This window comes from Pituophis catenifer, unplaced genomic scaffold (genome assembly GCF_029215685.1).
Source record: "Pituophis catenifer annectens isolate HBS135680 unplaced genomic scaffold, rPitCat1.0.hap2 SCAF_5, whole genome shotgun sequence".
NCBI lineage: Eukaryota > Metazoa > Chordata > Lepidosauria > Squamata > Colubridae > Pituophis > Pituophis catenifer.
Genome location: NW_027256885.1, coordinates 27,053,714 through 27,075,321, shown reverse-complemented (window position 1 = coordinate 27,075,321; position 21,608 = coordinate 27,053,714).

The window sequence follows — 21,608 nt, the reverse complement described above, 5'->3', positions numbered from 1 at the left end:
TTTATTGGATCCCTTTCTTTTCTGGAATGTTTGTCAAGTAGTTATAAGCTTCTCTTTTTCTCAAGGATTTCTCAACCTTGTTAAAGTCCATGAGGAAAAAGTCCCAAACTTGTCCTTTTAAAAGTTGCAAATTTTCTTGAAACTGTTCTTTCAATTATGTTGGGAGGTTTATATTTAAACCATCATAATAAAAAATGGTGTCAGGTTTATATTCCAAAATTACAATGGACTCCTCTGCATTGTCAGCTACTTGTGAAATTGCCTCGGTGGTTTGGTAACTTTCTACACATATTTGCATCTCTGAAGTAGTTTGAGTAGGTTTTTTTAAACATCCTTGGAGCATAGTTGGTCTATGAATTGTTTGGTTTTATTTAAGGATTTTTCAAGTACATCTCTAATAATTTGCTCCTCCATCTTCTTAACTTCCTCTTTAATCAAAGAGTACCTTTTTTGTAAGTCACTGGAGAATTGCTGGCCAATCAATAATCATAAAAATCAGAAAGTTTTAGCCACCCACAGCAAAGGAGACCAAGCTACAAATGACTAAAAACAATAAACTAGAACCACAACTTTCTACCCTTATATTTCTCCATCCATATTTTTTAAAAAGATACTCCACACTTTCTTATTTTAGCTTGCCTTAGCTTTCCTCCTTGTTTAACAATGAAGAAATCCCCAAAATGGCACAGATCTTCAAAAAGGAATAACAGGCTGGGGCTAAAGAGAGCCTCTCTTAGTTTAATAAAGATTAATAGTCCTTAAAAATGATTAAGAAATGAAAGGTACATCTTCACCGGAAGTCCAAAAATGTATAAAGGGACTTCTAATAAGTGCTGGAAGTTTAATCAAAATCCAGGTTCATTTTATAATATGTGATGGCCTTGTAAATATGTGAAAACATACTAGATAAACATAATGATAATGCAGAAAATATTTAAGATACAAATATTAATGAAACTTTATGTTTTCTTTTAGGTATTATGGACAAGCCAATTGAAAAACAATTTGGAGAGAAGGAGGAGCTGGCGTCGTGGCATGAAGATGAGCCTTCTATAGCAGAGGTCCCCAACCTTTTGGACCTCAGGGACCACCAAGTTCATAATTTTAAATCCCACGGACCACTAATATGAATCCAGTGCACTGCTTGCTGAAGTGCCTGGACTCCCAGCGATGGGATGGGGTCCTTCAGGCACTCTCCCTCCTCTCTCTTTCTCTCTCTCTCTCTATCCCTCTCCCTCTCTCTCTCTCCCACTCTTCCTCTCTCATTCTCTCTTTCTCTCTCTCTCCCACTCATTCTCTCTCATTCCCTCTCTGATTCCCTCTCTGTCTGTCTGTCTGTCTGTCTGTCTCTCTCTCTCTCTCTCTCTCTCTCATTCTCTCTCTCTTTCATTCTGTCTCTTTCTTTCTCTCTTTCTGTCTCTTTCATTCTCTGTCTCTTTCTCTCTTTCTCTTTCATTCTCTGTCTCTCTCTATCTCATTCTCTCTCTCTCTTTTTCTCTGTCTCTCTCTTTCTCTCTCTCTCTTTCTCTCTCCCCCTCTCTCTTTCTCTCTCTCCCTTTCTCTCTCTCCCCCTCTCCCCCTCTCCCCCTCTCTCTTTCTCTCTGTCTCATCTCTCTTCCCCCTCTTTCTCTCTCTCATATCTCTCCCCCTTTCTTTCTCTCTCTCTCTCCCACTCTTTCTCATTCTCTCTCTCTCTCATTCTCTCTCTTTCATTCTCTCTCTGGTTCTGTCTCTCATTCTCTTTCTCTCTCTCTTTCTCTCTCTCTTTCTTTCTCTCTCTCAATATCTCTTTCTCTCATTCTCATTCTCATTCTCTTTCTCTCTCTCATCTCATGGGCCAGCTAGTGTCTTCAGGCTGAGAGGAAGTCAAGCATCTCCCCAAGAGACCGAGGTGTGCGGAGCACCAACAAGGGCTGGAAGAAATGGCTGCAAGATCCAGCAAGAGATGAAGCTTCGCTCCTGCTCTGGAATATGGAATGAATCTCTATCCCCTGCTCTTCTCTTGCCAGGCGAGGAGTAACTGGGACGGGAGGGCGAGGGGTGGGGACAGCCACTGGTGGGTTCAGCCGACAGGAAGCTACAGCAGGGGGAAGAAACAGCCCAGGGTTCCCACCACCCGTTGGTTCGGCCCGCCTGCACCGCCACCCCACCCCCTGCACCATTATCTCATTCTGGCCGGCGAGAGCTGTGCTGCAAAGTTGCAAGTTGCACAAACCTCCCTCTACAGTGGAGATTTACAGCCCCACCATGCCTGGCCAGTCCCATATTCCAGAGCTCTAGTCACATTGCTCATCCCGGAGCAGCTCCTCCACCCGGGTGCACCGCGGACCACCAAAATTTTCTCATGGACCACCAGTGGTCCGCGGATCACCGGTTGGTGACCACAGTTCTATAGGGCTCTATAGAGCAGGGGTCCCCAACCTTTCAGACCTCAGGGACCACTTGTTGTGGCCCCGCCCTCTGAGCCTATCCCATCGGAGGAAGAAAGCTCCGAGCATGAGGAAGAGGAGTCAGCCAGGCCTCCCTCTCCAGGCCCCTCTCCTCTGGCACTGTCTCAGGTGCCGACCGAGGGAGAGGAGATTAGCAGGGAGACAGGTGTCTCGGATGAGAGTGAAGGAGAGACATCATTCCTGGACGCACGCCTCCGAAGGCGTGATAAATGATTGCAGCAGCTCAGGAGGCGTGCTAGGGATTAGAACTGAGTCACTGGACCACACCCCAGAGACTATATAATAGAGGGTGGTGGCCAGTGATCCCTGTGACGAACAAAAATAAACCTTGGATAGTCACTAAAGCATCGTCCGAAACTGCGGAGAGGAATATTATTTTCTGTTGGACTCTTTTTTTTTTTTAATTGAAAAAGTTTTAAAACAAACACAATTTCCCCACAACCCTCCCTCCCAACCCCCCTCCCCCTCCCCGACTTCCCAGAGCAGAACACAAGGTATTTCTATTGACCTTTAACAATAAACTAAATTGCATAACCAATCATTAAACTAACACCCCCTAAAAAAAAAATTCTTAACCCCCCATATATAAAATCCTATTTCTTAAACATAATACTTCTAATATCACTTATATAGCGCTTATACAAATAAAAGAGATCATTCATAAGCTATTTGATATTTTTTGGTCTGATACTTATTTTGTATATAATCAATCCATCTTCTCCAGTCCTGTATATACCTTTCTTGTGTGTGATCCTTCAGATATGCTGAAATTTTAGCCATTTCAGCTAAATTAGTTACTTTCAATATCCAATCATCAATAGTAGGCAAAAAATCCTTCTTCCAGTGTTGTGCTACCAACAATCTTGCTGCTGTTATCAAGTTCAAAATCAATTTAGTCTCTGCAACTGTACAGTCCGTAGTTATACCCAGTAAGAACAACTGTGGAGTAAATTTCAGTCTCTTTTTAAGAATATTCTGCATCACCCACCAAATCTTTGTCCAAAATGCTTTGATTTTTCTACAAGTCCATCATATATGATAATAAGTTGCATCATCACAGTCACATCTCCAACATTTAGCTTGCACATTAGGATACATACATGATAATTTTTTGGGATCTAAATGCCATCTATAAAACATTTTATAAAAATTTTCTCTTAAATTTTGTGCTTGTGTAAATTTCACATTTCTAATCCAAATCTTTTCCCAAGTCTCCATCATTACTGGCTCTTGAAAATTTTGTGCCCATTTAATCATACAGTCTTTAACCAATTCCATCTCAGAGTCTATTTCCAATAAAACATTATACAACCTTTTAATATGCATTTGTTTTTGATCTCTAATTTGTTTTACCAAATTCTCCTCATTTTGCACAAAGCCAGTTTTTTGATCTTCCTTCCATCTAGCTTGAAGTTGACCGTACTGAAACCATGTATAAATTATACCTTCTTCTCTCAGTGTATCTAAAGATTTCAAATACATTACCCCCCTTTCCATAATAAGAAGCTCTTTATAGGTAATCACCTCCTGTTTTTGTTCTATACTTATATTTTCTATTGCATGTCTAGGATTTGCCCATACAGGTACCTTATAATTTAACTTATATTGATATTTTTTCCAAACCCTCAACAAAGCATTTCTTAATTTATGAGCCTTAAATACTTTATCCACTTTTTTGTCATATAACAAATAGGCATGCCATCCATATAACAAATCATAACCTTCTAAATTCAAAATTCTCCCCTCAGTTAAATTAAACCAATCACTAATTTGTGATAAAACCGCTGCTTCATAATATAATCTTAAATTAGGCATTTTGAGACCCCCTCTTTCACGTGTATCTTGTCTAATTTTCATTTTTATTCTGGGTTTTTTCCCAGCCCAAATGAAAGTATTAACACCTTTCTGCCATTCTCTCAGATTTTCATCTTTCTTAAGCACAGGTATCATTTGGAACAAAAATAAAAATCTAGGTAACACATTCATTTTAATTGCTGCAATTCTTCCCAATAAGGACAACTGTAATTTTTTCTAATTTTCCATAGCCTTCTGTACCTTCTGCCAAAGGACCTCATAATTGTTTTTGTATAATTTTGTATTTGAAGCTGCTATGTATACCCCTAGATATTTAACCTTTTTAACTGTTTCAAAATCTGTTAATCTTGCTAGTTTATCTCTTTCATGTATAGTCATATTTTTAACTATCATCTTTGTCTTATGTGAGTTAACTTTAAATCCTGATACTTTCCCGTATTGATCAATTATATCCAATATGTATGGAGCCGACTCTATAGGTTGGGATAAGGTAATAACCAAGTCATCTGCAAATGCTCTTAATCTATAATCTTGTTGTCTAATTACAATACCCTTCAATTTTTCTGAGTCACGTATCTTGTTCAATAGTACCTCCAAAGTCAAAATAAAAAGTAGTGGGGACAGAGGACACCCCTGCCTTGTTCCTTTCTCAATTTTAAAAGCCTCTGTTAAACCTCCATTAACTATAATTTGTGCTGTTTGCTGCTGATATATCGCTCTAATTGATTGTGTGAAATATTCCCCAAAGTGCATTTTCTCTATTATTTTAAACAAAAATTGCCAGTTCAAACGATCAAATGCCTTCTCTGCATCCAAAAATATAAACGCTGCAGGGACTTGATTATTTTTTTCCAAATATTCCAGTAAGTTTACAATTTGTCTCACATTATATCTCATTTGTCTCCCTTTTATAAACCCTGATTGATCATTATGAATTATTTGTTGCATAACTGGCATTAATCTATTAACTAATATCTTAGCAAAAATCTTATAATCAGTATTCAGAAGTGAAATTGGCCTGAAATTCTCAGGTTTAATGGAATTTTGGTCCTCCTTTGGAATTAGTGAGACAAAGGCTGTTTTCCAGGAAGGTGGTACCCCTCCTCCTACTTGTATTTTATTAAATAAAATTTTGAGTGGTTCTAACATTTCAGATTGTAAATGTTTATAATAGACAGCTGTTAGTCCATCTGTTCCCGGAGCCTTACCTATTTTTAATTGTTTAATTGCCCCAACAATTTCCTCAGAAGTTATTGGCTGATTCAATCTCTCTCTCTGTTCCAGCATTAATTCAGGAATCTCCATCTTTAAATATCTATCAATATCAACATCTTGAATTACATCTTTAGCATATAACTTTGTATAAAACTCCAAAAAAGCCTTTTTTATTAAATTCTCTTGATAAATCTCTTTACCTCTAAATTCTATCTTGTCTATAACACATGATTTTTGTTTTTTCCTCAACGTGTAAGCCAACCATCTCCCAGGTTTATTAGCATTACAAAATGTATTATGTCTGGCATATTGTATGCTGGTTGCTACTTGCCCAGCCATTAACATATTAAATTGCTCTCTTAAAATATTAATCATATCTTTTGCCTTTTTATTTCCCGGGTTAGTTATAAGCAATTGTTCTTTCTTTTTAATTTCCTCCTCTATCTCTTTCCGTCTGTTTTGTTGTTTTAGTCTATATTTATTGTTCAAGAAAATTAATGTTCCTCTCATATATGCCTTACTCGCATCCCATACCATCTCCATCGAGGTTCCTTTATTCATATTGTTAACAAAAAATTCTTTCATTTGTTTTTTAAGCTCACACAAGTTATCTTCATATTTAAATAAATTCTCATTTAACCTCCAAGACCTCCTTTCCCCTCTTTCCTGCTCTAGTTCCACCCAAACCGGGCTATGATCAGTTAAAGTTCTTGGACATATCTTCGTATTCTTTACCCTAGAAAAAAGATCATTTGTAGTTAATATAAAATCAATCCTAGAAAAAGATTGATGCCTATCTGAAAAAAAAGTAAAATCACTTTCCAATACGTTCCTTTCTCTCCAAATATCTCTGAGCTCCATATCCTCCAAAATATCAAAAAAGGATTTAGGCAACTTAGCACGCATAGATATCTTGGAAAGACTTTTTTTATCTTTCTGGGTATTTATTACCCCATTCCAATCATCCATTAGAAGTAAAGATCTATAATCCCATTGTAATATTTTAGTATGTAAAAGTTTATAAAATTTATCTTGTTGTTGATTAGGTGCGTATACTCCAATTACAAGCAGCTTCCCATTCTGTGTTGTTAATTCAATTGCAATATATCTACCTTGAGTATCAGCCTCAATTAAATTGGCCACTAAGCCTCTTTTAACGTATATAACTAGGCCATTTTTCTTCTCTGGTGCTGATGCCACAAAATGTGTACCTAATTTCGAATTTATCAAATGATCTGAAGATTTAATATGCGTTTCTTGCAAACAAATAGCATCATTCTGAAATTGCTTCAAATAGTGAAATATTTTCTTTCTTTTTTGTGGAGAATTTAAACCGTTGACATTCCAAGATAAAAATTTATTTGCCATCTCTGGGCGCTCCAAGCTTTGAGAGCATCAGCTGAACCTCCTCCGCCATTTTAGACTTCGGCCTAGCTCCTCCCACTGCTTGTGTTTTTTGGACTTGTTGGGTTGAACCTTGAGGCTGTTGTGCCAGATGTTGTTTGTAAGTAGCTCTTGTCAATCATTGATCTTTTGGCAGCTGTATCATCGTCAATGACTCAAGGGTTGGTGGTGGACCCCCACTCAACAGTAAATCTTCTTCCAAATTGGCTCCTCCAGCTAGTGCTTGAGCGTAAGTTTGTGGTTGCCCTCCATCTTTCTCTTGTTGTGTCATTTCCAATTGCTTTCTAGCACCCCCTGGTGAGGGTGGCCTTCCAGCCTTTAAAACATCGACATAAAAATCTTTTGCCTTTCCAACTGTGTTTAAGCGATGTCTTTGCCCAGCATATGTCACTATTATCCCAAATGGGACATCCCATCTATACTGGAGCTGCTGGTTTCTTAGCTCATTCACCAAAAAACCAAACTGCTTTCTGTCTCTTAACATTTTAGGAGGAAGCTCTTTCAGGACCACCAGCTCTTGTCCATCCACTTTAATCTTGTTTCTATAAGAAGCTTGCAGAATGTCATTTCTAATTCTCCTTGTTGTGAAATAAATCACCACATCTCTTGGTAGCTGCTTTTGTTTTGCCAGCCAGGAATTAACCCTGTAAATTTTATCCATTTGAATTGCCACGTCTTCTGGCCTTTCTGAAATCAGCTCTGCTAAAGCATTGGAACAAACATCTTTTAAATTTTCACCACTCTTTTCTTTCAAACCTCTCAGCCTCAGGGCAAATTCCATTGATTTGTATTGTAACATAACCATTTCATCATCCACTTTCTCTCCAAATATCTCTGAGCTCCATATCCTCCAAAATATCAAAAAAGGATTTAGGCAACTAAATTTAGGGGACTTCCGGTGGCTCCGCGGACGACGAGCACGGTCTCCATAGACCGCCAGCCACCCGATCTGTAAAAAGCGCCCTGACAGCGCTAAACTGCTGTCCGGCGGTTTGAAAAAACTCTCCTTCGGGCAAAGAAGGAGAGGAGAGTCGGAGGGGGTGGGTAGAGCTCCCCGAAAGTCACTGGATTAATTCCAGGGACTCGGAGGGTGAGAGCTCCCCAGTTCACCCCTCCCATTGCTCCGGATCGCTGGTGCCTCTGTTAATCAGAGCAAGACGTCTGCGTCCAATTCTGCCAGCAAACAGTGAGTTCTAATGATTTCTAACAAGACAGACAGAGCGGAAGCAAGAGTGCAAGCTTTTTAAAAGAAACAGAACTTAACTCTGTGAATACATTGTTGCAAACGGAGCTCTCTTGAGCTGGAGGCTGGAGAGGAAGCCTTTGTTATGGGCGGAAGGGAAAGTGAAAGTTAAAGGGAAACTGCTTGTTAAGAGCCCTCTGCCTGAAGAGTAAACTGCTGGGGATTGAGTATAGCTTGAAGAGAGGATTGTTTATTTTGAAAAAACTTTGAAACATACTTTGTAAGACTGTTTATAAGACTTTGTGGCTGCAAAAGGAAAAAAACTCTGTTGGACTCTTGTACGCTGAGTATATTATCTTTCTGTTTCTGTGGAAATAAAATCACTTGGCAGACGGTGTGTATATCGCTGCCAAGTTGAAGATAAAGACCTGGGTGTGTGCCAAGTGCTTCCTTAACCCTCGGCTGGCTGTGTTTGTGTGTGTGTGTGGACGGGGACAGATCATCTTGTTCGTCACCTCATACTCCATCGTTAACCCACAATGGACCAACAGCTGCAGCAGCAGTTACAGCAGATGCTGGAGGCCAATCAGCTTCTGCAACAGCAAGTAGCACAGCTAACTGCCCAACTTGCTTTGGGAAATGCTCCTGCAGCTCCACCTCCTCCCCCTCCCCGTCCGAGATGCCCAGTGAATGTGCCAGATAGGTTTTCTGGGCAGCAGGAGATGTTCCCGGCCTTCTTGGGGCAATGCCAACTGTTCATGGCAATGAGGCCGGAGGATTTTCCGGATGACCGGGCTCGGGTGGCATTTGTTATCAGCTCCCTCTCTGGCACTGCCGCCCGATGGGCCACGCCCCTGTTGCTGCAAGATAGCCCCTTGCTCCTGGACTATCAGGGCTTTTTGCAACACCTGCGCACCATGTTTGAGGACCCCGGAAAGTCACCTCCAGCATGTCCGCCAGGTCTTGCAGCACCTGCGGGAGCACCAGCTCTATGCGAAGTTGGAGAAATGCTACTTCTTCCAGACTTCCATAGAGTTCCTCGGGCACATCATCACCCCCGAGGGCATCGCGATGGACCCGCGCAAGGTGGAGGCCTTGCGCAGTTGGGAACCCCCGCGTCGGGTGAAGGACGTTCAGCGTCTGTTGGGATTCGCCAACTATCGGACCTTCATTCCGGGCTTCGCCACCCTGACCTTGCCGTTGACCCAGCTCCTTCGGAAGAAGGTCCCGTTCCAGTGGGGGCCCCCGCAGCAGCAGGCCTTCGAGGTCCTCAAGCAGGTCTTCGTCACGGAGCCAGTCCTGAGGCACCCCAATCCACACCGTCCATTCGTGGTTGAGACGGACGCGTCCAACGTGGCGATTGGGGCGGTGCTGCTACAGGCTCCGGTGGATGGCGGCACTCTTTTTCCCTGCGCTTACTACTTCCACGTCACATACATTCCGAGCAACCTCAACCAGAGGGCGGACGCGCTATCCCGTAAGCCGGAATACTTTTGCCCCAAGGACTCCCTTTCCCCCCGGACGGTGCTGCCAGCGGACTCCTTGGCTGCGGTCCAGGAACCGGTGGACCTGCGGGCTCAGGTGCTGGAAGCGCAGCGACGGGACGACTGGTCGCAGCAGCGGAGAGCGGACGTCAGCCCCGCGTCCCCATGGACCGTGGAGGAAGGCTTGCTCAGACACCGGGGTCGGCTGTACGTGCCCACGAGTCTGCTCCGAGCCCTCGTCATGAACCAGTGCCATGACAACCCCGCAGCGGGGCACTTCGGCTTCTTTAAGACTTTGAACTTAGTGATGCGGACTTTTTGGTGGCCTCGGGTACGGCATGACGTGCACGCCTACGTGACGGCCTGTGTGACGTGCCGACAGGCCAAAGCCGCATCCGGCCCCCCTCCTGGACTCCTCCAGCCGCTGCCGACACTGGAGAGACCGTGGGGAGCCATCTCCATGGACTTCCTGACAGACCTGCCCCTGTCCACTATGTTCATGACCGTCCTCATGATGGTGGATGTGCTCACGAAGATGGCACATTTCATCCCATGCCGCGGCCTGCCCTCGGCCCGCACCACGGCTCGCCTGTTCCTGCAACACATCTTCCGCCTCCACGGCCTGCCAGACCGGGTGGTTTCGGACCGCGGGGCCCAGTTCACAGCCCGCTTCTGGAAAAGCCTGATGGCCGCACTGGAGGTGCAGGTGTGCCTGTCGTCGTCGCACCATCTGGAGACTGACGGGGGCACAGAGAAGGTCATCGGCATACTGGAGCAGTACCTCCGCTGTTTTGTCAACCAGCAGCAGGACAACTGGGCCGAGTACCTTCCCCTGGCGGAGTTCGCCTTTAACAACTCCCAACACACCTCCACCCAGATGACCCCGTTTCATGCCAACGTCGGATACCATCCACGGCTTTTCCCGTTGACCATCATGGACTCCCCTGTTCCCGAGACCCGGGACTTCCTCTCGGAGCTGCAGGTGGTGCAGCAACTGGTGCAGCGGCAGCTGATCCGGGCGAAAGAGGATTATAAACGGTTCGCCGATCGCGCCCGCCGGGCGACGCCACCGCTGGAAGTAGGAGATCGGGTGTGGCTGTCCACGAAAGACCTCCCCACGGATCGGCCGGTGAGGAAACTGGCCCACCGCTTTATCGGTCCCTTCCCTATCGAGGCGGTCATCAACCCGGTGGCCTACCGGTTGACTCTACCCTGCTCCATGCGGCTCCACCCCATTTTTCATTGGTCCCTCCTGGTCCCTGAGGCCCCCGCGAGCCATCTCCGCTGCCCGCCGACGCCTGCCCCCCCAGCCGCAGCCGACGAGGACGACGCCTCGACGTACGAGGTGGACAGTATCCGGGACTCCCATTGGCTGAAGGGGCGCTTCCAATACCTCATCGCCTGGAAGGGGTACGGGGCCGAGGATTTCACCTGGGTGGACGCGTCTGCCGTTCAGGCCCCTGACCTGGTGCGGGCTTTCCACGAACAGTTCCCGTCCCGACCCCATCCCGACCGTCAGACCCGGGGGAAGGGACCTGCGGTGGGGGATAGTGTTGTGGCCCCGCCCTCTGAGCCTATCCCATCAGAGGAAGAAAGCTCCGAGCATGAGGAAGAGGAGTCAGCCAGGCCTCCCTCTCCAGGCCCCTCCCCTCTGGCACTGTCTCAGGTGCCGGCCGAGGGAGAGGAGATTAGCAGGGAGACAGGTGTCTCGGATGAGAGTGAAGGAGAGACATCATTCCTGGACGCACGCCTCCGAAGGCATGATAAACGATTGCAGCAGCTCAGGAGGCATGCTAGGGATTAGAACTGAGTCACTGGACCACACCCCAGAGACTATATAATAGAGGGTGGTGGCCAGTGATCCCTGTGACGAACAAAAATAAACCTTGGATAGTCACTAAAGCATCGTCCGAAACTGCGGAGAGGAATATTATTTTCTGTTGGACTCTTGTACGCTGAGTATATTATCTTTCTGTTTCTGTGGAAATAAAATCACTTGGCAGACGGTGTGTATATCGCTGCCAAGTTGGAGATAAAGACCTGGGTGTGTGCCAAGTGCTTCCTTAACCCTCGGCTGGCTGTGTTTGTGTGTGTGTGTGGACGGGGACAGATCACCACTAAATTCATAATTTTAAATCCCACAGACCACTAATATGATCTACCTAATGGCCAGCTGGGTGGGTGTGGCTAGGTGGGCATGTGACTGGGTGGGCATGGCCAACTTGATGGTCAACTCGATGTCACTCACATCGAGGGGTGCCTTGACGGTCTCTACTCACCCCTCTTCTCCCAGCCACTCCTTGCCTCCCTGCCTGGCTTCCTTAGGGCCTCAACAGGAAGCAGTTGTTGGAGCTAAGCAGCCACCATGAGAAAAAGTTGGCAAAACAGCTGGCTCAGTTCAAATTGGATCTGACCAAGAAGGAGGCTCAGCAGAAGCACCTCATTGAGGACTATGAGCATAGGCTTTCCAAGCAGAGGGAAGACCTGCGGGAGTGCAAGGTCAGTAGCAAGGCCGCCACCCCACCCCCTGCACCATTATCTCATTCTGGCCGGCGAGAGCTGTGCTGCAAAGTTGCAAGTTGCACAAACCTCCCTCTACAGTCCGGGCTGAGATGATCAGCCAGTTCCAGGCCATGAGGCAGTCCCCCTGGAACGAGGCCCTCCAGCTCTTTGCCACCAGCGATGCTTCCCTCCAGCCTTCGCCCAAAGCCCCGCATCAGGAGGCTGAAGCAGACCCCAAGTTGGAATTTCTGCCCCCTCTGCCCCACAGAAAAAGACCCCGAAGAGGGAGACTTTCTGCAGCAACACAAACATTCATTGCATGTATCTGGCCCAGGCTAAATAAATAAAGGCTAGACAAATCTTTGCAGATGAAGAGGGGAGAATACTGATGGTGGAGATAACAATAAATCAAAAACAAATACTGTTGATTGGGATGTATGCACCTAATAATAAGCAAGATGAGTTTTATAGAAAACTACAGAAGAAGATAATTGAATTGGAATATGAAAATATTTTTGTGGTGGTAGATTTCAATGCAATTGTGGATACAGAACTTGATTATAAGAGTAGCAAAATAGGTAAAAAAACTAGGAAAACACTCCCAAAAACTTTCTTTAAAATAACAGAGGAATTAGGAATGCAAGATGTATGGAGAGAGACACACCCTAAGGAAAATAAATACTTGTTTTATTCTAATATGCATACATCTTGGTCCAGAATAGATATGGTGTGGATGACATCAGAATTGAAAGCATGTGTGCAAGAGGTAGAAATAGAACCCAATGTTTGAGCAGATCATAATCTGATGAAAATTGTATGGAAAGGACAAAAAAGAAAATGGAGATGGACGTTAAACCAAGCAATATTGCAAGAAAAAGAATTTATACAAAAAATGGAAAAAGAATTGGACTTTTTCTTTAAAGAGAATAGAAAGGAAGAGACCTCTCTACAAACTGTATGGGATACTGTTAAATCATATACACGGGGATTAGCAATAACATATATGGGAAAGAAAAACAAGAGGAAGAAACAAAATAAGATAATGTTAGAAGAAGAACATAAAAGACTGGAATTAGAATTACAGAGAGAACCACAAAAAAAAGGAATTGAAAAATCAAATAGATATAACAAAACACAAAATGAACTTATTTGAAAAAGAAGAACTGGCATATAAAATTAAAAGCGCAAAACAAAACTTTTTTGAAAATGTGAATAAGCCTGGAAGATGGCTGGCATATAAACTGAAAAAAGAGAGAAAAAAAACGTTGATACATCGACTGACTGACGAGGAAGGGACTCTTCATTATCAGAATGAGGAGAAAAAAGCTATCATAAAAGAGTATTATAAGAAACTGTATGACAAGGAGGAAATCTCGGAAAATAAAATACAACAATATTTGGAACAATCTGACCTCCCCAAGGTACCAGATATATTTAGAAAGATAACTATGATGGAAGTGACAGAAGCGATTAAGAGACAAAAAAGCAACAAAATCCCAGGGCCTGATGGGCTACCGGCATAATTTCACAAACAACTAGAAGGAGTGTTAAGCCCAGTGATGGTGGAAGTCTATAATGAAGTACTATTAGAAAAAAAAATACCAAACTCATGGAAGGAAGCAAATATTACACTTATACCGAAAGATGATTCAGACTTAACAAAGATAAAAAATTACAGGCCAATATCATTATTGAATGCGGATTATAAAAGATATGCCTCAATAATAGCAGAGAGACTAAAAAGGTACTTGAATGAATTTATACATTCAGATCAGAATGGATTTCTACCAAAAAGACAGATTAAAAATAACACAAGAATGATCTTAAATACATTGGAGTATTATGAGATGCATCCGGGAAAACAAATGGCGTCGATGTTCCTAGATGCGCAGAAAACATTTGATAATGTTAACTGGATAAGTTTAAGACTATTAACATTAGAAGGGCATGATCTCCAACTAAGTTGGCATGCTTTCTTATGGTATGGGAAGAATAAGATACATAGCTATTTTCAGAGACATTATGTAAGAAATGCATTGTTATTAGTATGGACTAAGATAAAAGAACAACACTATTTGAAAATACCAATCTGGCTTTCCACTATGAAGGAATTGTACTACCAGTCCTCGGTACTCACATGGGTGAAAGAATGTATAAGTTTAAGAAAAGTGACTATTTAAACATAATTATACCCAGAACACACACTGTTTGATGAAACTTGAATGTTATATAAATAAAACAAATAAAACTTGAAAAAAAAAGGAAAAAAAGAGTTCTATTCCTTCACATGGTGACTGCTGCGAGGATTGTACTTGCCAAGCACTGGAAAGAAAAAGGGATGCCGACTGTTGAAGAATGAATTTTAAAATTGACTGAATTAGCAGAGATGGCAAAATTAACTGCTTTGATTAGAGATAATGGACTAGACCAGTGGTCAACAACCGGTGGTCCGCAGACCACTGGTGGTCCGTGAGAAAATTTTGGTGGTACATGGCACACCCGGGTGGAGGCGCTGCTCCGGGATGAGCAATTGCCAGTCCTGTGACTAGAGCTCTGGAATATGGGACTGGCCAGGCATGGTGGGGCTGCTAGTATACCAGTCCCTTACTGCGAATTTCCTCACATTCAGGACCACGGACAGCTGCCATTTGTGAATGGCAGCTCTCATAACTCTGGAACTTTACCAAATGGATTTCCAAAGCTACACCTGGATGGGAGGAATCTTCTGGAGTGGAACCAACAACTTCAGATCATATTTATGAGGGAGAACATACTATTCCTGATCTCAAGACCTCCAAAGAAACCATGGTCTTTTGAAACTGACTGCATACATCACAAAGCCTACTGTTTGTTATTGGCAAGTATCACACCTGCCATATACCCTAGCATTGGTAATCACATGACTGTATCTGAAATAATGCAAAAACTTTATGGTTTGTTTTATAGTAAGAGCAGGGCCACCACTACCAGGATCTCAAGGGAACATCTATTAAAGCTAAATGCCACTAGAGCTGAACTGTTACAGAGGGGTGAGATCATTACAGAAGAGAGTATGATGAGCATCATCATCAACTCATTAGACTCCAGCTGGGACAATTTTGTCACCCAACTAGATAGCCTGAGCATAGAAAGTAGTAGTAATAATAATAATAATAATAATAATAATAATAATAATAATAATAATAATAATAATAATTTTATTTCTATACCGCCCTTCTCCCGAAGGACTCAGGGCGGTGTACAGCCTATTTAAAAACACAGACAAAACAACAATATAAAATTTAAAATAATTAAATAAAGTGGCTCAGATTTAAAACCCCAATAAATTTAAATACCCCAATTTAAAACTATTGTGTTGATAGTCCGGCCTGGCGGAACAACAGGGTCTTCAAAGCGCAGCAAAACACCTGGAAGTCGGAGATCTTACGAATTTCCGGGGGCAGTTCATTCCACAGGGCTGGGGCTCCCACAGAGAAGGCCCTCCCCCTGGGCGTCACCAGCCGACATAACTTGGCTGATGGCACCCTGAGGAGACCCTCTCTGTGGGAACGGACTGGTCGGTGGGAGGCTATTGGTGGCAGAAGACGGTCTCGGAGGTACCCGGGTCCTATGCCATGGAGCGCTTTAAAGGTGGTGACCAACACCTTGAATCGCACCCGGAAGACCACTGGGAGCCAGTGCAGCTCGCGCAGGAGGGGTGTCACATGGGCACAACGGGTTGCGCCCATAACTACCCGCGCGGCCGCATTCTGGACCAGTTGGAGCCTCCGAGTGCTCTTCAAGGGGAGCCCCATGTAGAGAGCATTACAATAGTCCAACCGGGAAGTAACAAGGGCATGAGTGACCGTGCGCAGGGCGTCCCGATCCAGAAAGGGCTGCAACTGGCGAATCAGGCGAACCTGATAAAAGGCCCCCCTGGCCACGGCCGTCATATGCTCTTCTAAAGACAGCCGCGCGTCCAGGAGGACACCCAGATTGCGAGCCCTCTCCGTGGGGGGCAAAGATTCACCCCCAATAGTCAGCGATGGCACCTGCTGACTATATCGGGGCGCCGGAAGCCACAGCCACTCGGTCTTGGAGGGGTTGAGTCTGAGCCTGTTCCTCCCCATCCAGACCCGCACGGCCTCCAGGCAGCGAGACATCACATCAAGGGCATCGTTGGGGTGGTCTGGGGTGGAGATGTACAGCTGAGTATCATCAGCGTACAGATGGCACTTCACCCCAAAACCACGGATGATCTCACCCAGCGGCTTCACATAAATGTTGAACAGGAGGGGCGAGAGGACCGACCCTTGCAGCACTCCCCATGCGAGACGCCTCGAGGTTGACCTCTGTCCCCCTGCCAACACGAACTGCGAGCGGTCGGAGAGGAAGGAGGAGAACCACCCTATTCCTAACCCCCTCAACCGCTGCAGCATGATACCATGGTCGATGGTATCAAAAGCCGCTGAGAGATCTAATAGGACTAGGACAGAGGAGCAACCCCTGTCCCGAGCCCTCCAGAGATCATCCACCAACGCGACCAATACCGTTTCTGTGCTGTACCCCTGCCTGAAGCCCGACTGGTACGGGTCTAGATAGATAGCTTCATCCAGGTGCCGGGGAAGTTGTCGTGCCACCACGCTCTCAACAACCTTCGCCACAAAACAAAGGTTGGAGACTGGACGATAGTTGGCTAATTCAGCCGGGTCCAGGGAAGGCTTCTTGAGGAGGGGCCTCACTACCGCCTCTTTCAAGGCAGCAGGAAAGGCACCCTCACTCAGAGAAGCACCTATAATCCCCTGGAGCCAGCCTCGTGTAACCTCCCGGGAGGCCAGTACCAACCAGGAGGGACACGGGTCCAATAAACACGTGGCGGCACTAATCTTACCCAGAACCCTGTCCACATCCTCGGGAGTCACAGGATCAAACTCCTCCCAGATAACATTCTCAAGACCTGCCCCGGTCTCCTCCCGTGGACTCATCCAATCGGAGTCCAAGCCATCCCGAATCCGAGCGACTTTATCGTGCAGGAATTGCACAAAATCCTCAGCACGACCCTGCAAGGGATCTTCCCGCACTCCCCCCCGAAGAAGGGAGTGGGTCACCCTAAACAGGGCGGCTGGGCGGTTCTCTGCAGATGCGATAAGAGCGGAAAAATGGTTAGATTAAGTAAGTAAGTAAGTATCTCACTAGATAGCCTCACCAATCGGTTGATCGCTGAGGACAACCTAAGAAGAGAACGCGCCTGTCCCGCAAAGACCATAGGCCAGCCAAGAGGGTGGAATTTCAGGATAGAGTAAACAGCATACCCGAATGCTTCTTATGTGGCTCTAGGAACCACTTCAGAAGAGACTGCCCTAGAAACACCAGGGATAGAGGGTACAGCCAATGCAGGGAAAGACCAGATTCCAGACAAAGGTACCAAGGGAGACATTCACCAGACCATAGACCCACAAGCAGACGAGGACGCAGAGGGTCCCCCAGCCCCAGACGGGGAAGAGAACGCAGGGACAACTCCCGGGATAGCAACATGGATTTCATAAATGGCTTTAGGAACGGAGAGTTTATTTTCAGCCGGGGGGAGAGAGAAAACATCTGGCTCATAGATTCAGGAGCTACCAACCATACCACATACAATGCTAAACAATTCACTTCCTTTACTGAAGTGGATTTCATGATAAAGGTAGCAAACCAGAACAACGCCAGGGTAGTAGGTAAAGGGAACGTATTCATACCAGGGATAGGTGAAATAGAGGGGGTACTGTTCGTACCTGAAATACCATACAATGTATTGGCCACCATAAAACTAAGCCGGGACACCACAGTTGAGGTCGTGTTTAGAGATGGCAAGGCGTTCATGTCCAATAATGGGGAAAGCATCGGAGAAGTCATAGTGAGCGGTGGCCTGTCATATTTTATACCAAACAAGGGTGACCAACAATGTATAAATGCAAACCTAACCAACGAAGGGAGCACAGCAGCCCCCGAGGATGAGAGAAAAGAGAATGGGGAAGCAGAGGGGGTTAATCAGGAAACTAATAAGGATATTGATAATAGTTGTGAATCGCCTAGGGATGATAAGTTCTCCATTGGGAAACCCATTCACGACAATTGCGCCCACCTCCTCCACAGAAGGTTAGGTCACATTGGTTTCCCAGTTGTCAAAAAAATGGTTGATTGCACAGAAGGTTTAAAAGTAAAAAGTTGTGAAAATTATCTCGAATGTTCTGTCTGTAAATGTTCAAAACTTAAGGTTAGGCCAAGACCAAGGAAATCAGGACGCACCACTAACTCCATTTTCCAGCTAATACATATGGATCTAGTGGGACCACTGAAGCCCTCTATCAGATACAAAGACAGGTTCTTTTTAACCATTGTAGATGATTTTAGCCATTATGGTTTTGTATATACCCTTAAGCAGAAAAACGAAGCATTCCAGAAATTCAAAGAGTTTTATAAGAAGGTAGAAGTTCAACACAACACCAGGGTCAAGCAAATAATGACAGACCGCGGCTCTGAGTTCATGTCCAAAGATTTCTCAAAATGGCTAAAGGAGCGCGGTGTGTTACACTTCACCACTTTGCCGTTTTCGGCCTTTCAGAATGGGGTAGTAGAACGTAGAAATGGAGTCCTCCAAACCATGATGAGATGCGTTTTAGAAGATGCAGGGATGAGTCAGGTTTTTTGGTCAGAAGCCCTCCTTTACTCCAACTACACGCTAAACAGACTATGGTCCAGCATAATTAACAAGACACCATACGAGGTGGTGTACAAGAGGAAACCCAATCTGGCACATTTACATGTATTTGGCGTCGCCGCCGATGTCCACATACCTAAGCAATTAAGACGAAAAGGGGACAAGGTCTCCAAGAGACTAAGGTTCATGGGATACGAATCAGGGACAAAGGGCTTTAAGTTCATAGGCAACAATAATAGATTCATAATATCACAATCAGCACTCCAACTGGTCAAAAATACACTCAAACGATATTTTCTTAGGGCGAGTCCAATCCAAATACAGACAGGAAGAGAGGGACCAGGACATAGATAAAGCAGGAGAACACAAAACACGTAGAGCGAGACATCACAAAATTAAGATTAAGGAGTGGAAGGAAGGGCACCCAACATTAAGGCTGGACAAGCTCTCAGATAAGGAAGCAAAGTGCTTACATGATGCAGACACACCACCAGATAGGCCAGTCAGAGCAAATAGGAACAAGACACCCAAAAGATTCGAAGACTACATTATTTCCATACAGACAGACAACATCACTCCTAATTCATATGAGGAAGTACTCAAACTACCCCAGGAGGAAAAGAAGAAATGGGAACAAGCTATGGCAAGGGAGATGAGTAGCCTCAGGGATTTACAAGTATATACACCAGCCAGAGCACCGAAGTACAAAACACCAATTGGGACAAGGTGGGTTTACAAAATCAAACCTCTAGAAGATGACAAGGTGCTATACAAGGCGAGATTAGTAGCCCAAGGTTTTGCACAGAAATACCCAGATGATTACACTGACACATATTCCCCCACGGTCAGGGCCGAGAGCGTTAAGAGCGCCTTGGTGATAGCTTCCATCTTAGGACTTGGGGTATACCAATTCGATGTCCAAACAGCGTACCTACATGCTGAATTAGATAAAAAGAGCTATGTTAAGGCCCCACCAGGAATTGAGGACAGGGACGGCAAGATATGGCTCCTAAACAAGAGCCTGTACGGACTTAGACAGTCCGGCAAGAGGTGGTATGACTGCCTAGCTAGGACCCTTAAATTAATGGGTTTTGTGGCTACCTCAGCAGATAAATGTTTTTTTGGAAAGAGGGAAAACGGTTCAATTGAAAGTGTTCTTGTTTATGTGGACGACATATTGTACATTGGGAAACAGAAATCCAAATGTGATGATTTTGCTGCTGAACTCAAGAAACATTTTTCACTTAAGTCTCTGGGAACAATTGACAAATATTTGGGAGTCCATATCACCAAGATGGACAAAGGTTTCCGACTCTCCCAAAAAGAGAAGATCTTAGAACTATTACATAAATGCAACATGTCGGATGCCAAACCCAGCGAGATCCCCATGCAGCCGGACTTCCTAAAAAACATGTATAATGATGTAGAACCGTTCACGGACAACAAACTGTACAGATCCACCATAGGCTCCCTGCTATACATAGCAAACTGTACAAGGCCTGATATTGCTCTACCAGTCAACCTATTATCCAGACATGTCAGCCAACCCACCACCTACCATTGGGATGCCGTCAAGAAACTACTCAAATATTTAAAATACAGTTCTGATGCGTACTTATGTCTCGAACCCGACACCTCTAAAGAACCAAAATTATCATGCTACACAGACGCAGACTGGGCAGGAGACATCAAAAGCAGAAAGAGCACATCTGGATATGTTTTCTTCCTCAACAATAGTCCTATACACTGGTATACGGGCAAAAAAAAAGCTAGTGGCCACTTCTACCACCAAGGCGGGGTTTGTGTGCTTGTCCAAAGCTGCTAACAACCTAACCTGGTTCGACGATCTACTCTATGACATCTGGACAGAACCGTCATATCCCATTGTCATCCACGAAGATAACAAAGCCGCCATAGAAATATCCAAGGCTGACGCTGTTGGGCAAAGGTCACGCCATATAGACATTAAGTACAAACACATCAGGCAACTTTCAGAAATTGGTTTCATCAAGGCCACCCATTGTGAAACCAAGGAACAAACGGCGGACATTCTCACCAAACCACTGCAACACAAACAACATACCTACCTAATGTCGAAATTATGTGTGTATATGAGAAACTTATATATGTAGACGTATGGATGCTCAAGGTTACCATCAGTTAGACATTTAGAGGGGGTTTTGTCATATAAAATGTCTAACTCCAAGTACTGATCCCCATACCGTGGTTCAGCAAGGGTTAACTCATCCAGACCCATCATCCCCATAACCCCACCTTACCTTTGACTCCTCCCTTTGGGTATAAGTGTCCATCCACCAGGGCACCAGATTCAGATCCAGTTGAACATCTGTAAGGTATAGATGTGAGGTCAGATACATTTATGCCTGTACCTATATCATACCTTCATTTTTGAATAAATGAGCTATAACAACTATTAAGTTGTATTGAGAGTTATTGGGCCAGATCCATCTATCTAACAGAGATGAGACAGAAAGAAAGAGAGATGGGGAGAGAGAAAGAGAGAGAGAGAAAGAGAGAAGGAGACAGAATGAAAGAGAGAGAATGAGAGAGAGAGACAGAGAGAGAATGAGAGAGAATGAGAGAGACAGAGACAGAGAATGAAAGAGAGAGAAAGAGACAGAGAATGAAAGAGAGAGAAAGAAAGAGACAGAATGAAAGAGAGAGAGAATGAGAGAGAAAGAAAGAGAGAGAATGAGAGAGAGTGGGAGAGAGAGAGAAAGAAAGAAAGGGGGAGAGATATGAGAGAGAGAAAGAGGGGGAAGAGAGATGAGACAGAAAGAAAGAGAGATGGGGAGAGAGAAAGAGAAAGAGAGAGAATAAAGAGAGAGAATGAGAGAGAGGCAGAGAATGAAAGA